Genomic DNA, 10,929 nt, shown 5'->3' on the forward strand with positions numbered 1-10,929 from the left:
TTAGAGTTAGTTTTATACCAAGTATTGAGCATTTGTCTTGTAGCTTTTCATGACTTGTGTTAGTTGCTGTCTCTACCATTTTTGTTTTTTTAGTGAAGAGGATGGTTGTAATGCATTTTATCCAAAGGTTCCCATTTGTTTCATCTCCAATCCGCAATAGTTCTAACTCAATGTATGTCCCAGCCATGAGATTCATTATCTTGTTTAGAACCTTCTTCACACATGTTACTCCATTTTTTCTTCCATTGCATCATCCTTCCCTAACCTGAGGACGGCCGCAGATTAGCCATCTCGACCTTTCTTCCTATTGCAGTACACTTTACATCCCATGTTATAGTTTTCCTTTATAGTTGTCTTGGGCCCGCTACAACATTCATCTTTGTCCAGTAATCTCGCCTATCCAACCCTTACACTTCTGTACTGTATAGCAGGATGCTTGATGCCTTCTTGAAATTCACTCTGAGCTTATCTCTGTTTGCTTGTCACATCACCCCAGCATCTCCACTTAATCTGAGAAGTCTCGTGCTTTCTTTTTAATATCTGATACTGGTCCATGTTGTTCAGTGTGTAGTTTTTCACCGTACCTGTCTTTAGTCTCTTCAACTTCTGTAACTATTGTACACCATTACTTGTTACTAATACATGTAACTGATGTAGTACCCCATTTTCCAAACTTGGTATATTGACCTGTTCCTCTAACATATTTGTCATATTTGTGCCCCGAAGATGTGTTAAAATACACAAAAGTACTTGGCGCTCTGTCGTTCCAATTTGAACTTCCCAGTGGCTTCAGCTATAAACAAAATCAGGCGCTTACATTTCTGATTTCTTAGTAATATGTAGATCGTGTATACATAGCAGCAGCTTGTAAGTGGAATTATAGTTACATGTAGTAATTCGTGCCAAGTTTTCATGTGAAAATGTTTCCTTCTGATGGTAGACTTCCAGATGTGTCATGCAGTGTACAGTACAGTACCTGTGTTCAGTAGTTAAACCATAATGGAGGTCTGTCTGTCTCTGATCTATGAGCCATTGTACATCATTCGTGAATTGCGGAGTTAACCCTATATCTGTAGTATTTACAGTGGTTATTTTCCCGTATTTGCCCCCAATCTTTGGAGTGCTTCTTTGCAATTGCTGCATACCCCTCTTGACCAGTTTAATCTCCTATTTTCCATTAGCAACCCCTTCGTAGTTATGCAATCCCTGAATTTTTCATCTTTCTTGCAACTTCAGTCATTTCCACCGTTCACCATCAGTCTTTGTCTTCTGCGTCGTGTATTTCTTAATTATAATGACCGTCCACTTACTAGCATCTATTCAGTTTTGGATCATGAAACTTACAGCTGTTTACATGTTGTACTTTAACTCCTTTTATGCCCGTGTAACATTCAGTCTTCATGAATATTTATCTCTGACTGAATCTGCAATCCATAATCTCTGCTATGCACCTTATAGCTCGCCCAGCAGCCCCTGATAGTTCTCCAGCTTTTGACATTCCTATCCATCTTGTCGAGGTACTCCTCCTTTTGAAGTGACTTTTTGCCCTTTATTCAAGGTCTCCGATATTTGCCTCTACTTCAGTTAATTGTTGAATGCTTGCAGTTTTTCATCGTTGCTTTGCTTTTGCTATTATGACATTCACCATTTCCCAGCTGTTGATAACTTCACCTCCATTAATCAGTCTGGTAACCTCCACACTTCATGCAACGGCTCTAAGGCTACTTCATCTCTTATCTCAGACTAATTTTTGGACAGACAATGTCATCACTTTTAATTCATTATGTTTGCTATGAACCTTTTATCTAGACAAGCAGTACTTCTACTGACTCTTATTTTGGATACATTGACTGCATAAACCATGTTTCCATGATATCTCTTTCTGTTCTAGGTACGTTGGGCCGTGGTGCTAGTCCTTGATTAGTACCCACTACTGCATTAACCCATTTATCATCATGGTCTTCTGGTGTTGTATGAATATTCACACACACAGTTGTCCATTTTCAGACATTCCCTTCTGTCTTAGGCACTAGTACATAGCTTTAGAAATGTCCAAATCCTAGGGAAATGGCTTTGTTTCCTTCTCATGACCTACGGAGTTTCCTTATAGCTTGCATTTCATCCAAAGTGCCTTCGCCTTCCCTAAGTCTACACTGGAGGCATTTCTACTCCTAGTGGCTCTTCAGTCTATTTTCCCTACTCAGCCGTGAATTAACAATTGAGTGGATCCACTGAACCCTATTGCCAATGGTATATGCTTAACTGACGTTAAAATGTTGCTATATCGTGTAGTTATTCCATCAATCTCTTACTGTATACAAGGTCCATTACCTTGGCCTTCTGTTTATGATGCGCATTTATCGAGTCGTTCACCTCATTTCCAGTTGCCAAGTGAATTTCAATTCTATTTAATACTTTGCACCTGAAGTTCCTCAGTCAACTGAAAGTCAGTGTTTCTGTCATTTCCATCTTTGGTTTGTTGTAGTGTTTTCTTAAGAGATTACACTGCTTTTGACGTAGCTTTTGATAGTTATTCCTTTGACATCTCGGTGTCATTTCCCTGACCTGACCTGTCCACCAGTAGTCATTATTGGTCCCACCATCATCTGTTGGTAATGTGTTTGCAAGTAGAGTGTGTTCTAGTAATGACTTTGATTTTATGAAATTTAGACTTTCAAGCTAGCCACTGGGACATTTTCAGCATGTAAAACGGTGAAAAGGAGTGGGAGTGGTTAAACGGCAAGAGAAAGCATTGCAGAAAATAAAAGCTATAGTGCAAGCATGTAAAGATTCAACTTGTAGATAACTACAGAGTTTCATAAAACTGCACCGTGTATAACTATTATGGGAATGATGGTGTCAGTGGTGACGTGACTTGTACAAGGTAAACATTCAATTGTTGCCTCGCCTGCAAATTGACCAGTAATGAAATTTATCCTTTTAAGTTCCTACTTCATTCTTAGCTTAATTATGTATCACTTTGCGACTGTTACATCACTAGAAAGGCTAGATTCATTGCCTGTCATCACATAAGCTGCAGTGTGGCGTAATCAGCCAGCTATCTTTTGGCTACGTGACCCAGCATTTTTAATGGACTACAATTCAATAGGTACACTTTGCTTAGGTTATCAGTGTTATCTTAAAAGGGGATAAATATTAAATGAAGCAATTAAGAAATTGTATCCCCAAGAAAAATAGTAAACACTGAAAAGACCAGGAATATGTGAAGTGGTCCCGCTTGTCCGTTGACGTCATAGGCTTTGGTTAAGTTTGCTGCAGCTAGTTTAGTGACGTCACAGAATGGGTGCGTTTTCATTGACCGAATTAATATTAAAGTACACGCTAAAAGAATACATGGTAAGCTTCAGCAACGACCAGTGTGTAGAAGTAACTTTCCTAAGTGTATATTTGTGACTTTATAGGGCATGTAATGGTACTTTCGTGACGACGTTATCACTGATGCATGCAAGTCCTTTTTGTAAAAAAAAAAAAAAAAAAAAAAAAAAAAAAGCAATACCATGTACACCATAAAGACTAAATATAAACCCAATTGGTAACCGGACAGTCTTTTATTTAAATCCAAAGAATTTCTATATTGGGATAGGTTCTTGTTATCAATTAAATCATGTAAATAAATTTTTTTTACCCCATGGAGCCAGCATTGCAATGACCCGAAGAGGGTGTCCTCAGCCGGAGGAATTATACCCAGTCAGCTATGAAACTGACTCAAAGAGCTGCTTTCTAAGCTGACAGCTTGTTGCCAAATTGGGAAAAGCCTTCTCAAACTTCAATGGCTTTCCCAGATGGAATCCCATTTTCTGTATCACTGGCTGAAGAATGTCTAACCCTCGGGGGTAGAGGTAAAGCAACCCTCGAAGACAAGCCCTGATGACGTCACTTGGCTAGTATTCGGGTACTTAAGCATAAGTTTGGCTCGAGGTATAGTCTTATGACACATGGAGTGAAGATTCCGTAGAATTCTATCGCCAGCATTTCCATCAAAAGGTAATATAACGGACGGGATAATCTAGTCCAGCTCATCTATGGGTGACGTTACGAAACTCTACGGGCCTTAAACATACGTTTTAGAACGCGTTTTCGGTTTCCTTTGAAATTTCAAAGCCATGGAATATCTTCCAGCTCTTAAAAGATAAACTTGTTTCTTTTATTTAGTCCTCATAGAAAACTTGACATTTAGAAAAATGATACTAACTTAGCTAAATATATTCTCGAGAAAGTTTGCCATTTACATACTATGTAGGGTGACATAATTCTTGACTAATGAAGCTTAGTGGATTATTTATTTATAAATATTAACTATTGATATCTTTACTTTCAGAGATATTCGTATATAAAGGTGACTTGGTCTTTAATATCAAATTGACTAATAACTTTAGTATAACCTAAGTGCTAAAAACAGCTTGCTCTCTCGGCATTTTTCATCATTCTGCAGCCAGATTTGACCTCAAGTTGTCAATGTTTCTGTTATCTTCGATTACTGCATTTTTACAACACCTTTAGCAGATTGTTTCAAATTTGGTACCGTTACTGTTATGTACTTACTTGACATTTTTGCCAATATAATAAAATTTTTGCTGCAAATTAGAGTGAAATAAGATTTTTAAGGCTTAGTCTACTAAAATTACAAGCACCATAATATTAAAACTAATTTTTAAAAATTTCCATTAATTCAAATTTTTAACAAGCTGATAAGTTAATTTAGTACTACATGATTTCCGTCTACAAGAATTATTTGATAAGTGTGAATACTCATCCATATTCTTCTCAGTTGTCTTTCTGAACAAGAGCAGCTAGGTAACTCAAAAGTACACAAAAGACATAGTTCACTCAACTTTATTTCAAATGACATGTCATCCTCCAATCTTTGTTACAACAAAAGCAATTAATTACATCAAGACACACCGTCTCCCCAAAAGCAGACAAGTGACCCAAATGCCTAACAAATCATCTTATGGACTGACACCATTCAATGCAAGTGATTGAGTCAGGTAAATGGTCAGAGACGTGTAAAGCTAATGTCCTCCAGCCCCTTTCTTCCTCCCCCAGCAGGGCAGCAGGTCGGACTAACGTCAGCCTTCACTGTACACGTGGACCACCAGGCCACTTTAGACTCCGTGTGATAACGCCTTACAAAGTCATCCCATTGCCAAGTAATCTGGGAAAAATGTCAAGCAACTGACTGGGACATTCCTTCAGTGTTTTTCTCAAGTTTGGATGTTAAATCAAATCTCAGCTTCCAGTTTTTGCAAGACTATGAAAATGACAAGTTGCATTACTTATCAGGATAGGGCTATGAAAAATTGCAGTTTTATATCACTCTGATGATGCAAGACTAAAAATTGTTTTATGCCGAACAGAGACAGTCAATTAAAACTCCAGATTTAAACTGCTTACTAATACAGGGCTACACTAAGAAGATTGCTATTTTATATAGCTCGCAAGAACAGAGCTACAAATTAAAAAAACAGTTACATAAAGTAACTATTATAAAGCTACAAGACACTGCCATTGCTATGTTCATAGCCAAGGAGTGTACTAGTTAGGAAAAAACTGTGGAAAGCTTACTGCTTTTAAGAATTGCCTTTCAAGTGCTAATATCCAACTGCTGATAAAGCTAAGTTCCTAATAATTTTAAGCCTATTTTTTTGTCAGCATACAAGATAAATTCTTGACCTTTTACCTCATTTCTTCAAGAACAGCAACCCAATTTTAAAAGATTTTTAATGAACTGACACCCTATGCATCAACCTCTCCCAAACTGACACACTTTTTGTGTACCAAATTCTATCAAACTGACACTTTTAGGTATGAAACCTTCCCAAACTATCAATTTTTTCCAAACAGGTCCACGTTTTGGGTACAAACTCTCTAAAACTGACAATTTTTGAGATAAAAACTGTCCCTAAATGACACTTTTGGCAGCAGTCTCTCCCAAATTAACACACTTTTAGGGTACAAAATTAAAAAACTAACACTTTTGGCATACAAAACTTTCCCAACTGGCTCTTCTTGAGCACAAAACTCTTCCACACTGACAGTTTTTGGTACACAAGTCTCCCAAACTTACAAAATTTTTTTATACAAAACTCTAATAAACTGACACTTTGAGGGTAGTAAATTCTCCCTAACACACACACACACACACACACACACTTTTTAGGACCAAATTAAAAAACCGACACTTTTGGAGTACAAAATTCTTCCCACTGACACTTTTTGGGCATAAAACTCTCCCAAACTGACTCACTTTTTGGGGATGAAACTCAATCAAATTGACACACAGTTTATGTACAAAATTCTCTCAAACTAGCACACTTCTTTAAGAACAACCCTACCCCCTGCCCAACTGAAAAAATTTTGAAGTCAAAACTCACTCAAATTGATAGAATTTTTATGTATAAAATTATCCCAAACTAACTTTGAGTACAAAACTCTTTCAAACTAACATGCATTTATGGTACAAAACTCCAAAATTACACACTTTCAAGTACAAATCTCTCCAAAACTGTCACTTTTTTTGGGTACAAAACCCTCCAAAATTGACACATTTTTAGGGTACAAAACTCTCCAAAATTTCAACACTGTAGGGTCAAAACTCTCCAAAACTGATACACTTATTCTGGCAAAATCTCTCCCAAATTAGTAGTACAAAATTCTCCCAAACAGACACTTTTTGGAAACTCTCCAAAGCTGACAATTTTTTAGTACAAAACTCTCCCACAACTGACATTTTTTTGGGTACAAAACTCTCCCACAACTGACACTTTCTGGGTATAAAAGTCTCTAAAACTGATACATACACTTTTAGGATGCAATACTCTCCAAAACTGACACTTTTTCTGTACAGTGCAAGACTCCCAAACAAACATTTTTGAGTCCAAACCTCTCCCAAACTGACACATTTTTTGGGTTACAAAACTCCCAACTGACTCCTTTGGGTAAAAAACTTCCAAAAATAACTCACTTTTTAAGAATAAAACTCCCAAACTGATATGCATTAAAACTTTCACTAAATGACATACTTTTGGGGTATAATGCACTTCAAAACTAACATATTTTTGGGATACACAATCCTCCTAAATTGACACTTTTTGGGTACAAAGTGTTCTTCCAAACTTATTTTCTAAGCAAACAAATTCTCCACTTTCTGAGCAAAATACTCTCCTAAATAACATACCTTTTAGACAAAAAAACTCTCCTATAAAGAAACTCTTTCTAGGCACAAAAACTCCTGAACAAAAACCTTGAAATTCTCTGAACCACAACACTTTCTAGTCAAATCTATCTTAATTTTGCAGAATTTCAACCCAAGACACTCATGAGCAGAATTTTTTTTAATATAAAAACTCTCAAGCTACAAGATATTCTATGCCAAAGCTGCATGAATGGACTTTCTGATATGAGAAAGACAGGTTAACAGACACTATCTACAAAATCTCACAAACTAACAGATTTTCTAGGCAAATAAAGACGAAATCACCTTTCCATTACAATCAGAACTTGGAAACTAAGAGAGTGTAGCAAAAAATCTCACAATTTCAGACATCTTGAATGAAAAAAGTATCAGAGCTAAGACACATTTTGCTGGCAAAATTAACAAACCAACAGACTTCCTGACAGCAAATGCAATCATGAAAGCATTGTCAATAAATATGCATCAGTAAAAAATTTTTTTTAAGGAGAATAACACACACTAACACACTCTAAACTACAAAATCCTCACACATCAACACACCTCTCAATATAATATAAAACACTCAAGATGTTTTGAAGAGACAGTATCATAAAAAAAAAAAAGGCTTCTTGGGAGTCTAAGTACCATAGTTTGTCAGACTTTCTCAAAGCAAAACTATCGCACAATTGCAAACTTCTTTAATGCAAGGTGTCTCAACCCAACCTTTCAGAATGAAAACATCATAAGAAATTTTCCAATATGTCAAAGTATCACACACTAAAAGAATTCAATGAAGTATCACATACTAGCACACTCCAAATACACAACTACTGTACAGTAAACAAACAAGATTGTTTAAATAAAAATTTAGCTAGAACAAAGACTTCCTAAATTCCAATTGATCATTATCAAATGCCTTTTAAATCCCTCACATCATTCAAACATGAACTAACATATTCTGCACTGTAAGCTTTATATCTTGAACTCAAATGACATTCGGATGAATATTCCTGAATTCCATCACCCTGCACTAACAAAATATTCCAAAACTGGAGCTCAGATTACTATCAAGAACAGTACATCAATTGAATCTCAAATTCATTATTGCAAACCGACACAAAATCAAGTCACCTGTTACAAACACTCGCCGAATAACGAATTCTACTGCCATGAATTAATATCTGAACACTAAATTTTATCGTAATCAACTAATATCTGAGTACTGTTCTATACTCCACTGTCACCAAATGGTTGCTTAATACCAAATCCACTATCACCTACTACTGCTGAATACTAAATCCACTGTAACTAAAGGCACTGTAGTTGAACATCAAATCCAGTCATTGTATAACATACTGAAACCAGATTATCACAAACAAGCACATTCTGATTATTATTTTAAGTAAATAGTTTAACCATACAACAATGTTAAGATTCCTACCAAATACTTTCCAAACACCACCAAACATTATCATCACAAACTGATGCTGTCTGTATTCCATACTTATTCCAGGTACAAAACTAGATCATCAAGAAGGCACAATTATGAGAATCCTATACTAAATGAATGTAAAATTCATCATAATCTACATTTTAGAATCACACCCTACACATGATAAAGATTCCCTGTACACAACAATTAACATCACAAACTTAGACAACACAACATTGATCACAACCTCTTATTAAAGCTTTCTAAACCATAGAACTATTACCAACAAGACTTTTAATAAAAGCACCATGAACATGAACTTGCCTTAAGTTCAAACCACTACCATGAAAATGGCATCTTGAATCATAGACTAAGATAACTTCAATACACTAAGATAACTTCAGCAGAAATTCTGAATGCCATTACCATATAAGTAGTATAAACTTCAATCTTTTTTAAAATAACAGACAATTAAAACTGATAACACCACAAATCCACAGGCATCTTGAAAGGTATATTGCATATTGCTGGATCAACTGAGGAAATCCATAACCTACATCCTGCCCCCAGACTGTAATCACATACCCCAAAGATCAAGTATAACCTGCAAAATCTACCATCAATCCACTGATTCTAAGTTATCAGGTGTTAAAAGGTGCCAAGATAACTTTTTAACATTGTAAAAGCAACACAACATCTAAATCTCTACAAAGCACAAAAATCAAATCTCTAATCATATAAAGGGTACTCCTTGCCAAACAATTCCTCAAAGTAGTACCACCATAACATAACCACACCCCATTAGGGACATGTACAGCCCTGATTCTGAAAGCCAACATAAAATTCGCTTAACTGTTACAACACTTTCATTTCTACCATACCTTCACAGAAAAACAGCAAACCCTGAAATCAAGAACCATCAACTGCAGAAAACATCTGCAAAACTGGCATTCAATATCTGAGTAACTTCTGTAAAGAAAGGGCAACTAGCTTATCCAGTTTCTATTTCACTAAAAATTCACCATTTAATATAAATTACTTCTTATCACCTGAGCCTTAATTAAAAAGGTTACCTGAACATGAATAACTCAAAAATGTCCTCAAAATCACCCTTTGCATTCAGTGACATCTAAATATTTTACATAACCACTAAACTCCCAACGTGCCTTTCAGTTTGGTATTTGGTGACAGAACAGTAACCTTTCCACCTCACCAAAGAATGATGTCACAATTTACCCTGCTGTACTTGTAAGATGGCTTTCTGTCCTTTCTAAGGCAAATGTATTTATCAAAATTCCTCTTAGATTCATACTTGTATACTTATTTTTGTCCAATTACTGACAATGTTATCAATTTGTAAGGTTTATCACACATCCTCTAAAAACATGGCTTTTGTGGTATTTATCCCTTCTTTATGTCAAGTGCACAAATGAATGTCAACCTTAGATGAGAAGGTGTTTAGGTCCCAAGCTGGTACCCCCTTTTGAAACGACGATGTGTCCAAAATATAATTAAAATTTTTGTCATATACTTGACAAAAGGATAACTTTTAACTTTCTGAATGTTCTGGTGACTGAATTTATACCTTTTAAGACATCTGGAAGGGCATACAGCATATTCACTATTTATCAATAATTATGTACAACAGTTTCAAGTAAACTACTTTAGGAAAAACTAGCTTGTCAAGCAGCTAATCAAATCCAACATCAGCAAAAATAAAAAAAAAAAAACAAGACAAATTCTGCCCAAGAAAATCTAATAACTTCTAAGAGGAAAAGGACAATTCACAATAAAAAGGTCCCCAAAAATGAGTTTTTCTTTAAAAAATCAAAGAATTTGATGTCATTCACTTAATAGCTTTACCCAAAAAATATTTTAGCCAATTCTCCAGTGAAAAAAAATGTCATATATATAAATACCTCTGAAGATAAATCATATAACCCTATCCACATATTTATAAGTGTATTCATCCACAAAGCTCTTAAGTTAAAAATTTTATCAACTACAAAGCCAAATATACCATGGCTAACAGTCTGACAATATATACACTGTTATCAGTTGTCATTTCATTAATGTTTCTCCTTTTCTTCAGGATTAAATATAAAGGCCAAGTTATATTAGAAGATATGGAAGCAAATCTAGTATGAAATCTTAAAGAAAACCCAAAACAGAATATCAAATTGTATGAATATTATAGATTTTCTTACATGCTACCCATAGAAAAATAAACTAGGGTATTTTTGGCCATTATAAATCTGTTTGATAATAAATTCTGGCACATGAATCTACGGGGTAACTATAC

Source organism: Macrobrachium rosenbergii, chromosome 27 (genome assembly GCF_040412425.1).
Source record: "Macrobrachium rosenbergii isolate ZJJX-2024 chromosome 27, ASM4041242v1, whole genome shotgun sequence".
Taxonomy (NCBI): Eukaryota; Metazoa; Arthropoda; class Malacostraca; order Decapoda; family Palaemonidae; genus Macrobrachium; species Macrobrachium rosenbergii.